The sequence below is a fragment of the Lissotriton helveticus genome, chromosome 9, assembly GCF_964261635.1.
Source record: "Lissotriton helveticus chromosome 9, aLisHel1.1, whole genome shotgun sequence".
NCBI lineage: Eukaryota > Metazoa > Chordata > Amphibia > Caudata > Salamandridae > Lissotriton > Lissotriton helveticus.
In genome coordinates, this window is record NC_136070.1 from 1,077,537,380 (window position 1) to 1,077,553,629 (window position 16,250).

Sequence of the window (16,250 nt, forward strand, 5' to 3'; positions counted from 1 at the left end):
CATGTGGAAATGTTAGGTTTGTCAGTACATGTCCTTGCTGTGACTAGGTCACAGGCCAAGAAATGCCCAGCTGAACTAGTGCTGGATCCTGGAACAATGGACCAGACACTAACCAAGAGAAAGAGCAGTAGGGGTAAGGTTGACCCTTCCCCCCTGCCTCAGGAACAGGATCAGCTCTCTCAGGAGACTGACCCCAAGACCCCAGAAGGAACTGTCCTAGAAGAGCTTGAACCTGAACAGGTTGAGTTTCTTGGGAAAGGGGGCCCTTCCAGGGCAGACTTGAGGCAGGCACAGTTAGACGGTTCCTCTCTTGAACCCCTCAGACAGCAGGCTGCTGCTGAGGCTGCAGGGAATGCCACAGGTGCCCATAAAGTGTACTGGGACGGTGGACTCCTTTACTCTGAGGCAAGAGACCCCAAGCCTGGTGCTACCAGGAGGCTGGTCATCCCCTTGACTCTGAGAGGTTTCCTTCTCACCTTGGCCCATGAAATTCCCCTTGCATGTCACTTAGGCCAGAATAAGACTTGGGACAGGCTTGCCCCACACTTTCACTGGCCCCATATGTCTGAGGACACTAAGAACTTTTGTCGTTCATGTATCACCTGCCAAGCCAGTGGCAAATCAGGTGGCACAACAAAGGCCCCCCTTATACCACTACCTGTGGTGGGGGTTCCCTTTGAAAGAGTGGGGATTGACATTGTTGGACCAATGTACCCCCCAACAGCATCTGGGCACAGATTTATACTGGTGATAGTGGATCATGCCACCAGGTATCCAGAAGCTATTCCCCTTAGAACCACTACAGCTCCTGTTGTGGCAAGGGCCCTGGTTGGAGTTTTCTCCAGAGTGGGGTTCCCTAAGGAGGTGATCTCTGACAGAGGTGCAAACTTTATGTCAGGATACTTGACTGCTATGTGGAAGGAATGTGGTGTCAATTACAAATTCACCACACCCTATCACCCACAATGCAATGGGCTTGTTGAAAGATTCAACAAGACCCTCAAAGGGATGATAAAAGGGTTACCAGAAAAGCTTAGGCGAAGATGGGACATCCTTTTACCCTGCCTTCTGTTTGCTTACAGAGAGGTCCCACAGAAGGGGGTTGGTTACAGCCCTTTTGAGCTTTTGTTTGGACATCCTGTAAGAGGACCCCTATGTCTTGTGAAGGAAGGATGGGAGTTACCTCTCAAAAAGCCTAAGCTTGACATAGTGGACTATGTACTTGGTCTCCGCTCCAGGATGGCAGAGTACATGGAGAAGGCATCTAAAAACCTTGAGGCCAGCCAGGAACTTCAAAAAGCTTGGCATGACCAAAAGGCTGTCCTAACTGTATACCATGCAGGACAGAAGGTGTGGGTGTTGGAGCCAGTGGCCCCAGCAGCTCTCCAAGACAAATGGTCTGGACCCCACATAATCATTGAACAAAAGGGAGAAGTCACCTATTTGGTGGACATGGGAACTCTCAGGAGCCCTCACAGAGTACTTCACGTGAATAGGCTCAAAGCATTTGTTGACAGGGAGGACATGGGCTTGCTCATGGCCACAGATGAGGGACAGGAGTAAGAGAGTGACCCTCTCCCAGACCTGCTCACTCAGAACCCTGATGATGGGTCAGTGGATGGTGTAGTCTTTTCTGACAGCCTCTCTGAGCATCAGCAACAGGATTGTAGGCAAGTCCTTCAATCCTTCAGACAAATGTTTTCTCTGACCCCCAGTCAGACAAACTGGTGCACACATGAGGTGGACTCTGGAGACAGTCTGCCTATACAGAGTAAAATCTACAGGCAACCTGACCACGTCAGGGACTGCATAAAAACTGAAGTACAAAAGATGTTGGAATTGGGAGTCATTGAACCCTCAGAGAGCCCTTGGGCTAGTCCTGTAATTCTAGTGCCTAAACCTCACACCCAGGATGGCAAGAGAGAGATGAGGTTTTGCGTAGACTACAGGGGTCTCAATGCTGTCACTAAGACAGATGCCCATCCAATACCCAGGGCAGATGAACTGATAGATAAGTTGGCTTCTGCAACTTTCTTAAGTACATTTGACCTAACAGCTGGTTATTGGCAAATCAGGTTAGCTGAGGATGCCAAGGCCAAGACAGCATTTTCTACCCCAGGAGGTCATTACCAATTTGTGGTGATGCCCTTTGGTTTGAAAAATGCCCCTGCCACTTTTCAAAGGTTGGTGAACCAAGTTCTCACTGGGTTGGATAACTTTTGTGCAGCATATCTAGATAATATTGCTGTCTTTAGCTCCACCTGGGAGGATCACCTGATCCACCTGAGGAAAGTTTTAGAGGCCCTGCAAAAGGCAGGCCTCACTATCAAGGCTACTAAGTGCCAGATAGGGCAGAGTCAAGTTGTATACTTGGGCCACCTTGTAGGTGGAGGCCAAGTTCAACCTCTGGAGAGCAATATACAGGCCATAAAGGACTGGGCTCCTCCAACCACCCAGACACAGGTCAGAGCTTTCTTGGGCCTGTCTGGTTATTACAGGAAATTTGTCAGAATTTATGGGACCATTGTGACCCCACTTAATGACCTGACAAGTAAGAAAATGCCAAAGAAACTTCAGTGGACAGTTAGCTGTCAGAAGGCATTCGATGACCTAAAGCAGGCCATGTGCACTGCACCTATTCTCAAGAGTCCAGACTACTCCAAGCCATTCATTGTCCAAACAGATGCTTCTGAGTTGGGTGTGGGAGCTGTTCTATCTCAGCTGAATATTGATGGTCATGACCAGCCCATTGCTTTTATAAGCAGAAGGCTGACCCCTAGAGAGAAACGTTGGTCAGCTATTGAGAGGGAGGCCTTTGCTGTGGTTTGGGCCCTGAAGAAGTTGAGGCCATACTTGTTTGGTACTCACTTCAAAGTTCAGACCGACCATAAGCCCCTCTTATGGCTAAATCAAATGAAGGGTGAAAACCCCAAAATTCTTAGGTGGTCCATTTCCCTACAGGGGATGGACTTTACAGTGGAGCACCGCCCAGGAATTGACCATGGTAATGCAGATGGTCTCTCCAGGTACTTCCACTTAGAGCAAGAAGACTCACCTGGTCAAGGTTAGTTTAATGTCCCTAAGTTTGGGGGGGGGTTATGTAGGAGAGTGGGGTCTGCAATCCCATGGCCACTGAGGTACTGGGTTTTTAAGAACCGGCACAGAACCGGTAACCCAGCGGTGTCAGGGAATCAACACCCAGAGACCTCGGGTTCTTCCTGAGTCAGACCTACAGAAACTCAGAGTCTTCTAGGTGAAGTCAAAGATTAGTTTATTGGCTGCAACCAAGGTAACAGGGTCCTAGAAGTACAATACGGGTATGTTCTCAGGAGACTGCACACTTTCACGAAGTCAGGCTTCTCTCTTTATACATGATTTTCGGCCTTGGGCAAAACATTCTTTGAATTCGTGGTATTTCATTTATAGTTACTGGTTTACAAAAGGAAAGCAGAGTCATGATGACATGTACATATTTCACGTCGTGTTGCCCATAACAAATCATCCGGCAAGGCCCAACATTTCATCAGATATCGCTGGACCCCCAATAAAAACGGTCACCTCCCCATCATAAAGCAAGTAAAGAAAAGGAGTGGAGGAAAGATGTGAGCGAGATATGGCAGGTGTGCGCGCTGAAATGGTTTTATGGCTGGTTGAGCCTAGATGCTATCTTGCTCGGCCACTGGGAGGGAACTGACCTAACGAGTTCGGCCTGGGGCAATGGTTCTAACTTGTACTGAGGTCAGGGAGAAGTCGATTAAGGAGTATGTGTCCTTGTGGAATCAAATTCAACTGGATTAAGGCCTATGTAAAGGGCAACATGTAAATGGGAGCTAAGGGTTTAGAATGTAAATGACGATTTCGAGGTGAAATCGTCACTCGAATACGCCGAAAATACATGTACATGATGTACTCGTCATTCTCGGTCTTTGATACCAAATTCGTCCTATTTCGATGAAGTTTTTATTCTCGAGTCCAGTACTATTATACGAATCTAGATTTTCAGAACCACAGACCCTCCTTTTGCCCTTACATAGGCAATTAATCTATCCTCATGTTAGTCTGAGTCCAGATCTATATTCCTAAAGTCATTGAGATGTTGCTGTAACATCATTCTAGTGCTTAGTTCATCTCTTGACACAGGCTTCCTCACACATGATGTAGCACAGAGGCCACATATTGCAGGAGCACACTGTATGCATAGACAGAACAGGAAAAGAATGGCTAAGACCATCCCAATGACCATCAGAATTTTCCATCCCCAGGCAGATATCAGTTCCCAGAACCATCCCATTAACGACCAATCTCCTTTATCCACATGAATAGATTCGGAAATCTTATGTAGTTTGGAGATGGCCCTGTACACTGTTGGAGCATTATCTGGGATGAAAATGCAACAACTAGACTGGATCAATTTGCATACTCCACCTCGGTCCGCAAGTATTACGTCCAAAGCGACCCGGTTCTGAAGGGTCATAAGTCGATCCGACTGGAGCTCAGCAGTCAGGTTACTAAGGGCACCAGCAGTTTCAGTCACGGTGGATTCAACTACCCTTGTCAATTGCCTTATGTTCCTGCTGTTAGCCATGGCTCCCCAGAACGGCAGAAAACCCATTGCAAAGTCACCAAATTCTTGACCTGCAGTGTCTTCTTTACTCAAAACACCTTTAACTACCCTTGTCCAATGGTAATCCGCCGCTGCTGTGTAGGTGGGAGGTAACAGGAATGAAACAAAACATGAGCCCGAGAAGTCAGGGGGCAACCATGTATAGGCTCTATCATGGCAGATGAAATAAGTACCCTTAGCGGCTAAAAACGCAGGGGAAGTCTGAGATCCAAAAACATACGTTTCTGTACAGACACTCTTCCCTAGCTGAGCTCTGGGATTCTTGCCAATACCTTGCAGACACAGGTGACCTTGATGGGGTACGATCCAGATAGGGGACGATCTTTTGGCTTGCTGTTTCTTACTTAATGTAGTGCCATATCCGGTCACGTTCCAACCTACATATGCAAGTATCTCATCATCCGGAGTACCTTCATAGGAAGTTACTTCCTTGATCATGTCAACTATACCTTTGACTAGGGCGCTAGTCTTGAGGTTGTCTTTTACAGAACGTAGGGGTTGGATTTCTCGTGCATATATGAACATTGTCCTATATGCCCAGACTGAACCATTGTGACTAAATGGCAGGACCAAATAGGGGATACCTTTGTCCGTTGTGTGAGGCATGAGACCACACACCCAACAGTTAGTTGTGTTCATTACAAGTTGGTGTTGGTGTAATAACTGAACGAAGGAGTTATTAATGAACTCTAATCTCCTATTTGATTCGTGGTCAGGCAGAGGGTGGAAAGAATGGGAGGAAACAGTAGGAGGAGGTATGGGTGATGTAGTGGGCGCAAATGTCACATGAAAAGAGCATAAAACATAGCTTATCAAAAAGACCATTACGCTGGATAGCATAAAAATACACACTATTATAAAACTTTTCTTCGTCATCGTGTAAAAAAGTCTCTGCTTAAAGTTCATTTGTTTGGCAGGCCTCTCCACATCAGGAAACTCCATCCTCTCTAAGGTGCTGCCCGCGGTGGTAGGTTGCCTCTGCTAAAGGATGCTTCCGTCAGTCTAGGGCAACTCCCTTGGACCAACCAGAACTACCGACCTAACGTCGTCAGCTGCACCCAAAAGTCTTTAATCAACCGCGACCCTAGCAGCGGAACCCGGATGGCGGTTCGAAAAAACAAAAATAAGCAAGTTACCTAGATGGGAGATCTGCACTTTAAAAAATAGGATTTGGGGAAAGACACATTTTATTAGTCCATAGGGTTTTCTCTCGGATCACAAAAAGGAATCACTTTTAATTAGTCTGTTTTTCTTGGTCGTAAATTGTAGCGTCTTTTCCCGGGTACTGTCTGGTCCAGAAATAGTAGTTCAGGTTCCACAGGGTTCAATTGTTCTGGGGGTGGCACAGTTTCTCGAAAAATGTTCTCGCTTTCACAGTCAGGGTTAGTTTCTTTTACACGTTCATCAGTTGTGCGCTCTGAGTCAGTGCCTCCTTTCTGGACCCATTGGTCATGTGGCAGAGGGAAGGGTATCTTCTTACAATGGATCCCGTGGACCCAATTGGCCTTCCCCTCCACCCTAACAGCCGACCTTGTAGACAGGAGGACGAGGTGAGGCCCGGTCCATCTGGGCTGGTCGTTTCTTGTTCTTTGAAAGTTGCGGACTAGGACCCATGAACCGGGTTCAATGGAGTGACCCGGAGTCTCAGTGACCGGAGGCAAGGTGTTGTGGACCTGTTGATATAAACACGCAATTTAGCCGTCAATTCATACAAGTAATCAAGCAAAATAGGGTGTTGCAGCTCGCTGAATTTCGTGGGCCTAGGCACCCCCCCTATATGTTGGCTGGCCGACCAAAGATGATTTCATAGGGGCTCAGTTTCACTCGCGAATGCACAGTCATTCTGGTGGATAGGAGTGCTAAGGGTAGAGCGTCAGGCCATTTAAGACCTGTGCTCGCTTGGATTTTGGCCAATTTAAGTTTAAGCGTGCCATTGTAACATTCTACTAATCCAGCTGATTGGGGGTGATTTGCAGCGTGGAACTTCTGCCTAATGCCTAGCCCTTCACACACTCTTTTCATCACATGACCCACAAATTCACTTCCGTTGTCAGACCAGACCATTCTAGGCATTCCGAACCTGGGGAAGAACTCTTTCACAAGGGCTTTTGCTGTGGACAAGGCAGTATTGTCTTTTAGGGGATAGGCTTCTACCCATCTTGAGAAGGCACAAACAACCACGAGCACGTATTTTAAGTTGTTGCACCTCTCCATGTGTATGAAATCTAGCTGCAAAACCTCGAACGGATACGTAGGAGGTGCAAAATGACCAGCTGGAGTTGGGGTTCCCCTACCAGGATTGTGCTTCAGACATACCATGCAATTCTTGACAACATTCTCTGCACACTTGGGAATCCCCGAATTCTTCCACACTGGGGCCAACAACTCGCAAATCCCTTTCACGCTGATATGGGCCATTCCATGAGCCATTGTAACCACTGCAAGCACATATGCATCGGGTAACAACCATCTCTGATGCTCTGTCAATTCAATCCAACAACCATTTGCATCCATTCTTCCTGTACTTTCTCTCCACGTGCTTAACTCTTTCTCCGTGGCCTCAGCTTGGATGGACTTCACGCTCTCTATCGTGTCCTCACATATTCCAACATCACCAGTCCATCTTTCTGGGCTCGCAACATACATTCGGCTCATCACATTCTTTGCAGTTTCCTTAGCGGTTTCATCAGCAAATGCATTTCCACGACCAACATCATCAGTCACTTTCTTGTGAGCACTACATTTCACGATCGCTATTTGCAGGGGCAAGGTCAGTGATTCAAGAAGCTCATTCACCAACTGACCATGCTGAATCTTAGCTCCATGCGAAGTCAGGAACCCACGTTCTCTCCACAATCGTCCAAAACTGTGAGCCACTCCAAAAGCATACTGACTGTCAGTGTAGACAGTCACTCTCATTCCTTTAGACAACACACATGCTCTCGTAAGTGCTACGAGTTCTGCGGCTTGAGCTGAACCATGTGGTATTCGCGCAGTTTCAACGACTGTGTGCAAAGTTGTGACAGCATATGCTGTAGTCACGTTCCCATTTGGGAGCTTAAAGCATGAACCATCTACCCATAATGTACCATCACATTCAGCAAGAGGAGTGTCTAATAAATCCACTCTCCCTTTTGTCTCTTCCTCTGTTGTGAGAAAACAGTCGTGCTGTTCTGAAGCATCTGACTCCTCTGCAATTGGTAACAATGTGGCTAGGTTCAAGGTACTGCACCTTTTTATGTGCACATGGCTCGCTAGCAGCGTCAATTCGTAACTGGACAGTCGAGCACTAGTTAAGTGCTGTGTCTTGGTCCTATTTAACAATGTGTCTACTGCATGCGGGACCATCACGATTAGTGTATTATTCATTACTAGACCAGCAGACTGTCGAATGGAAACAGCTGCTGCTGCTGTGGCCCTTAAACAACTTGGCAATGCTCATGCTACCGGATCCAAAGTTGACGAAAAATAGGCGCATGGCCGCTGTCTATCTCCGAATAACTGAGTCAGCACAGACAATGCACAGCCTTCCTTCTCGTGGACGTACAATGTGAAAGGCTTACTGTAGTTGGGGGTACCTAACACAGGAGCCGAACATAATGCTGTGCGTAATTCGAGAAAACTTTTCTGACAATCTTCAGACCAAGGAATGGGATTGGGTGTATTTTTACACGTTAATGCCACCAAGGGTGTGGCCAATAACGAAAAATTTGGAATCCACTGTCTACAGTACGATGTAATGCCCAAGAAAGCACGTACTTCTCTCTGTGTTCTTGGCACACTCAATTTTGCAATTGCCTGAATTCTTTCTGGGGTCAGTTTCCTTCCCTCCTTCGATAAGAGGTGACCTAAGTAGGTCACTTCTTGTCGGCAATATTGGAGCTTGGAAAGTGACACCTTGTGATGCAGATCACACAGCTGACGCAATAATGTCAATGTGGCCTTTCTACAAATTTTCTCAGTGTCTGCAGCAACGAGCAAATCGTCCACATACTGTACAAGAGTAGCACCTTTTGGTAAAACAATCGTGTCAAGTTGTGTTTTCAGAGCTTGACTGTATATTGAGGGGCTTTCACAGTAGCCTTGAGGAGCGCGTTTAAAGCGGAAGCTTCGACCTCCTAAACTAAAGGAAAAAATATCCCTGCTCTCCTCAGCAATTGGGATGCTGAAGAAAGCATTCTTTAGGTCAATCACTGAAAACCATGAAGCAGAAGCTGGAATCATAGTTAATAATGTGGTAATGTCGGGGACAACTGGGAATTGTGGCACAACTATCTTATTTACTTCTCTAAGATCAATCACGAATCTATACACAGGTGGCTGAGAAGGGTCAGTTCGTTTTAAAACAGGCAGAACAGGACTATTGCAAACATTGCCTCGTGTTTCTTCAATCACATCCTTTTCAATCAACTCGTAAACAATCGCTAGCAAAGCTTTTTCACCCTCATTAGATATTCTGTATTGGGGAATTCGTGGCATTTTGACATTCGACTTCAATGTTACAACATATGGTGGAATTTCTAAAAGACCTACATCATTAGGACCAGTAGCCCAAAGAATATCTGGGAGAAGTGCCAATTCTGCTGGAAGTGCATCTCTCGACAAATACATAGGAGAAACCACTTTCTTACCTAAAGTGAGTTGTACTCCTGAAGGAGAACAATACAAAGTCGCATACAATCTCTTTAACAAATCCAATCCTAGCAGATTCTCACCACAACCTGTCGTCAGAATAAGGGGTACTTCGAATTCACAAGGACCAACAGAAAGAGATAAAGGGTCAGAAATCGGATTTCTAACTGGGGCGCCAGAAAAACCTACAGAAACGTTCATTTTGCCAGACAAAGGTGCGCCAGGGAGTTTGGAGTGCATAATAGAACTCTTTGTAGCACCATTATCCAACAGAAAAGGTTCTGACACACCTGATGTAATCACCTCAACGTAAGGTCCACTCTGATCTACTGGAACTGAAACAACTCCCTCTCTTTGTCTATGGCAGTCCTAGCAATCATTATTCTCCCACTGCTCATTTTCTGTGTAATACTCATCAACATAGTATTGAGTGGTCCTGTCAGATACGTTATTCTGCGGATCAAACCTGTTCATAGAGTTTTGTGGCGGAAGGGGGCGCGCGTCCTGAGGGGCGTTTCCACGTCCTCTACCTCTAGGTGCTTGCTGACTGCCACGACCTCTAAAGCCAGGAACTCCATTCGTACGTTGTGGCAGGGCAGGACAATTATATTTGTAGTGACCCTCTTGTTTGCAATATAAACACTGGTTGGGGCCTACACGGGGTTGAGCATACTCGAATCTTTGCGAGTTTCTCTGATACTGTTGAGGCTGCTGAAAAGTATTTTGGTAGTGATTCTGACCATTATTATTTTGATTACCACCACCACGTGGCGGATAGGCTTGCTGTAGCAAAACCTTCGTTTTGAGTTCTCTAGTTTTCTTTTCTACTTTATCTTTCTCATCTTTGTCTCTATTCTCGTAGTATTGTGCAGTAGCTAATATCTGCGCTGAAGATGAGACTGCCCAAGAACTTTCTGAATCTTTTAATTTCCTACATAATTCTGGAAGCAGATTGTGCACGAATTTATCGACAAACAATCTCTGACCACCTTCCGTGGTCATATCTTGACCGCTATGGTCAATGAATGTTTCTTCAAATCTGGTGAAGAAATCTGAAACAGTTTCTTCTTTCTTTTGCTTGCATGCAGACAACTTATCCCAATTTACGCGTATTGCAGGCATTATCGTTTTCATGTAATCTACTATTCTACCAGGTAGTTCTGCTATCAAAGGCTCAGGCTTGGCACCACCAACTTGTCGGGCATCTGCAGCAGTAATATTAGCCCACGTGTCACCTAATTCCTGGTCATGATCTACATGACGAATTTTACCCCATAAGGGCTGTGGAACAACATTCCCAAATAACATATCGATATCGGCCAAATTCATTATACATGACCCAGCAGTTTGTGACAATTCTTTATAGTACCCTGCAGGATTTTTACGCGGATCTGGTAATGTTTGTTTGAGTGCTAAAACTTCAGCTCGCTTCCATGGGACATGTACCCATACACGCTGAAAGTGTGGCAGGACAGGTGGGACAGCAGTCGCGTCACCCTCTCTCCACTGTGGGGGAACTTCTCTCATAGGGTATTGTCATGCCTTTTTCCTACTGGATGTATTAGATTCCGATGGTGACCCAGAACTGTTTCCCATACTTCGGTATGATAATAACATTTCAACTGCCTTTTCCACATCTGGACCTACAATCATACCCTCTCCAAACTTAAATCGTACACGACACATTTCTTGTGGGATGCATTCTTGATCATTGTCTTCTAAATCCTTGCCAAGAAAGACACACATTTGTTCGAAAACATATCTCTGTGTCGCTGCTTCCCATTGATGGAAGACTTCCATGACAGACTGTACATCATATTTTGCAGTGTCCATGACCAATTTCCGAGCTAAACTATTCAGGGAATCTCTCTCTTGATAATCAGGCAGTTGACTTCGCAACTGTCTTCTTCCTATGTTAGGGGTCGTAGCAGGCGACCCGAAAAGAGGTAAAAGAAGATTAGTAACAGTGCTGGCCATTTTCTGCCGAATGGAAGGTGAAATTGAAGGACAAACAGATGGAAAAACGGGGTGAGATAAGGCGGGGGTAGAGATGGCAGAAGAGGTATCAGGGAAAATAGATGTGGTACTAGGCAGAATCGTAGAGGGAGCATTAGGAGATGTAAAAAGTACAGTAGGCAAAATCGTAGAAAACACAGGTGAAACAGAAGTGGTCGGTGGGCCTGGAGGAGGCTGCACCGAAGAAGTAGGAGCCAGCTGAAGAACAGCTGGTGGGTGCTGTGGAAAAGCAGGAGGCGCAGCTTGTGCAACTAAAGGTTGCGGGGGTGCTGTGGCATTCTGTGCATAGGGGGGTGGTGAAGTTAATAATTGCGACATTAATGGGTCTTTTTCACGCTCTGTTGCTGCCTCTTGCTGAAGAGACGGCAAAACTGGATAACACTTATCTATTGCCATTTTACGTTGCCTGTGCAACTGCTCATTCATCTGCTCTTCTTCATTATCTTTAAACTGCACGGCAGCTTGCATTACCGAAAGTCCTCCTTCTCTCTTATTTTTCTTAGCTAATTTAATTTCTTTTTGTTTGGCTTCTTTGCGCCATAAGCGGAAAGAGTCAAACATCGCCGGCCGGGCTTTCTTTTTAAAGAGTTTCACTTCAAGGTTGTCTAAGATTTCAGAATCAAAGCTACCATATTGGGGCCATTTTAAAACACCATCTTTCCTAGTGTATTTAATCCATACTTCGTTGTAAACGATGGGGCCTACCCCATGTTTAACATATAGCTCGTAAGTCGGAGTTCCAACTGGAGGAACCGGACATGAGTCCTCCAATCGGGAGTCCCTATTATTACTACCAAGACAAAATAAATTCCCAAGTCTAAGACTAGGCATCCTCGCTCTCTAGTCTAGTTCCAAAACTTCAAAGGATTTATCGATTACGATATTTCTCGTGAATACACGAGTCCTTCGGTTATGGTGCTTGCAAGTACCAATACAAAACCTTTTGTATCCCAAAGATACCACAAAGTAAGTCCAACTAAGGACTGGGAGACGCTCCACTTATACTTAACTGAAAATATCGATGGCATCACCAGAAGACTCGTCTCAGTGTTTCGCTCTACCGAAAACTTCAAGGGTCCAACATCAGGGCGATAGCCAGGGCAGCAGTCCTTGTAGCCGTCGGGAAGCGGGGAACCTCGCAGCAAAGACCTTCGGACCACGTCGACATGCAGGGGTCGATGAGGTGGTGGGCCCTCCTCCGGAATTTCCACACGAAGCTCCTCACGATCTTCAGGCTGACTGGTACCACTGGAATCGCCCCAAACGTTGGGCGCCAACTGAGGTACTGGGTTTTTAAGAACCGGCACAGAACCGGTAACCCAGCGGTGTCAGAGAATCAACACCCAGAGACCTCGGGTTCTTCCGGAGTCAGACCTACAGAAACTCAGAGTCTTCTAGGTGAAGTCAAAGATTAGTTTATTGGCTGCAACCAAGGTAACAGGGTCCTAGAAGTACAATACGGGTATGTTCTCAGGAGACTGCACACTTTCACGAAGTCAGGCTTCTCTCTTTATACATGATTTTCGGCCTTGGGCAAAACATTCTTTGAATTCGTGGTATTTCATTTATAGTTACTGGTTTACAAAAGGAAAGCAGAGTCATGATGACATGTACATATTTCACGTCGTGTTGCCCATAACAAATCATCCGGCAAGGCCCAACATTTCATCAGATATCGCTGGACCCCCAATAAAAACGGTCACCTCCCCATCATAAAGCAAGTAAAGAAAAGGAGTGGAGGAAAGATGTGAGCGAGATATGGCAGGTGTGCGCGCTGAAATGGTTTTATGGCTGGTTGAGCCTAGATGCTATCTTGCTCGGCCACTGGGAGGGAACTGACCTAACGAGTTCGGCCTGGGGCAATGGTTCTAACTTGTACTGAGGTCAGGGAGAAGTCGATTAAGGAGTATGTGTCCTTGTGGAATCAAATTCAACTGGATTAAGGCCTATGTAAAGGGCAACATGTAAATGGGAGCTAAGGGTTTAGAATGTAAATGACGATTTCGAGGTGAAATCGTCACTCGAATACGCCGAAAATACATGTACATGATGTACTCGTCATTCTCGGTCTTTTGATACCAAATTCGTCCTATTTCGACGAAGTTTTTATTCTCGAGTCCAGTACTATTATACGAATCCAGATTTTCAGAACCACACCACCCCAGATTTTTGCTTTTTGCTTCACTGATTTACGACTTTCCCTGGCTGTGGGCCTGCTAATCAGACCCACAGCCTAGCTGTTCTGTCTCTAAATTACAACCATGTACCTTAGGTGCATCTTACCAATTGGTACTGGGCCACCTTATCAGTCCCTGTACAGCATACCTTAGGTATCCAGGGCATAGGTGTACCCAGGGCCTACCAGGGGCTGAAGCATGTATTATGCCACCCCTTGCTGGCCACCCAAACAGACACAACTGGCTGCACGACAGCTGGGGCAAGGTGGTGTAAACACCCTTTGCTTTAGATATAGTATTCCTATATCTAACCCTAAAATGGACACATATATTCCTATCAGTCACTCCTATGGCAGGCCTTATCAATCCTGAAGGCAGAGTGCTTGGAATCGTGTGAGATGGTGCTCTGGCATGAGCTGAGCCTGTCTGCGGCTTTCGGGATCCATCCCTTAGCCGTTTCCATAATATCGCATACCATATACTCTTAAGTGCATTATAATCCTCGCGGTTATATGCCAACTCTGGTATCGCTTTATCAAAACATGTCGAGTAAGGTGTCATACGAATTGGAATACTAACCCCTCGCCAATTCTGGCGACGGGGTTAGCATTCCACCCTTCTAGAGGGACACGACATGTATGTAACTGTGAACCCCGGTTAAAGTCAGACATAGCGTCAGCTCCACAAAATGGATGCTGCCACCGAGACACAAGTCTGCCCTCCTGCTGCTGGGAGTCCTTCCAGCAACGGAGGCATGGACAAAGGGTTTCCTGTCAGGGGCGGTGCCAGCACCATCCCAGACAGGATTTTGTGTATTCCAGGTAGGCAGGGCTGAAAGGAAGGTGACTGCAAGTGGCACCCCGGTGCTCACTGCGCATATGCCGGCTCAAACCAGTTCCTGGGGCACACCAGCCCCTGAGCTGGGGAGAGACCGGACAAAGGAGAGGGGTGTAACCACCCCCCTCCTAGTCCCACCCATAGGGCAGGACTTAGTTGCGTGCCAGCCCCTTTTCTTAGTATAAAGATAGGAGCAGGCCCCCTTCCCAAATTAGATAATCTTGAATCTTGAAACTACTTCCCACGAAAGGAACTCTTGACTCTTCTGAAGACTCTCCCTTGTGGCTAAGGAGTAGCCACCCTGCACCAGCAGGCACCATCGAAGCTCTTGCGGTTTGCTGAAGTCCATCCTCCGGATCAAGACTGCCCAGCTCGACGAGACCCGGTTTTCCCTCCATCTCTGACCTCTACCTACATCATCCAGCCCAGCTGAGATTCGTGGGTGTGACGAGACCCGGGGGACCGGCCATCTTCAAGACCTGCACGACGCTTCACCAGCACGACCCCCGAGAGACCCTCGAGTAAGTGCATTGGGGTTTGAGAAGCCCTAACCCTGAGCAGCTCCAGCACCGAAGTCCAGCCCTCCAGCATCCACGAGATCTGCGTGGGGCCCTTCTGCTCTTTGCTGCTCATCGCGTTGTCCGGCCACTTGCCTGCTGGCTTGTAGCCCTCCAGACGACGAACCACGACACTTCCATCGCTGGTCTGGTTGCTCCAGACTGGCCCTTGCTCCCCTCCAACAGAGGAGCACCCTGGACCCTCCTGGTCCACTCCAGACGCAATCTTGAGTCCACCGCGTGGGCTTGCCTTTGCCAAGGCTTGTTGCTCCAATCCTGGTTTCAGCAGCGCCGACAGCAGACACCCTCGTGGGACAGCTCGCCCCTCCATCCTGGTCGCCGACAACGCCTCCTGGTCCGAGAGACTGCAGAGCCAAGCGTCGCCCACTCACCTGGTCGAGGTGCCTTCATCCGGTGCCATCCTGGTGCCCATCTGATCACTGGCTAGTGATCAAGAACTGAGTCCCCTCTGCTTTCAGGTCATCTTCAACTCCGATCCAGGCTTGGATCCCATCGAACTTCATCACTGGTCGCCTGCCAGCAACTTCTTCTTTCAGGGTCCATAGACTGTAACGAGGATTCCCGACGTCTTTTGAACCCTATGCAGCCGCAGCCCCTGGGCTAGGTAACTCGAGCATTTCGGTGCTCCAACGTAGGTTCACTATCTAAGTGTCCAGATCCTTTTTCGTTTTCAGCCTAACTAGTCGGATTCGTCCGATAACACTAACTTTACGAGATCTAGCATCCATAGACTTCTTCCCGCATCCCGCGTGAGAGTGCACACTCTGCACCCGATCTCCATAGGCCTCCTGCTCCTAACCTTGGGTTCAGTAGTGTAGTCCTAGCGATCCTGAAGCCTCTGGATCTTGTTACTTACCTGCTAGTATTTCGCTCGCATTCCACTTTTGTAGCATATGGTTTTTCGTGCCCCTCGGGCATTTGTGTAAACTGTGCAACTTAAAGTATTTTCGTAGGAGTTTTGTATTGTGCTTAGCTCCCTGACTCATAAAGAGTTCAGGGTAGACTTGTTATAAATAAATATCCTTTATTTTCATAAAAACTTGTGTGGTGTCCTTTCACTTGGTGTTCAAGGGGTATATGTGATGGTAAAACAGCTGGCTTAACACGCCCTCTAGAGTTTAGCCTGAAGACTGCTCGTGTCCATGCTACAAGGATAGCTGGTCTGAAAGGTTGACTTACAACCAATCATCAATAAGGGTTGTTTGGTATGATACACAGTGATCACTAGAATAGTGAGCACTATATATCAGGCCAACTTCTCACAACAGGTCCCCATGCTCACTTCAATCTGACGCCCCGTGATCCCATTCAAACATGTCACAACATCAGTCCAATATGTACCCAGCCCTGCGCAAGACCAAAACATATGACCAAAGTCAGCTCCTC

The 16,250-nt window shown here is 47.0% G+C and overlaps 1 protein-coding gene across 2 annotated transcripts in view; it reads left to right on the forward strand.

The window, feature by feature from the left end:
* The window catches only part of DNAH1 (dynein axonemal heavy chain 1), a 1,443,760-nt gene that overhangs the window by 599,988 nt on the left and 827,522 nt on the right, over positions 1 to 16,250 (forward strand). The window lies entirely within an intron of this gene.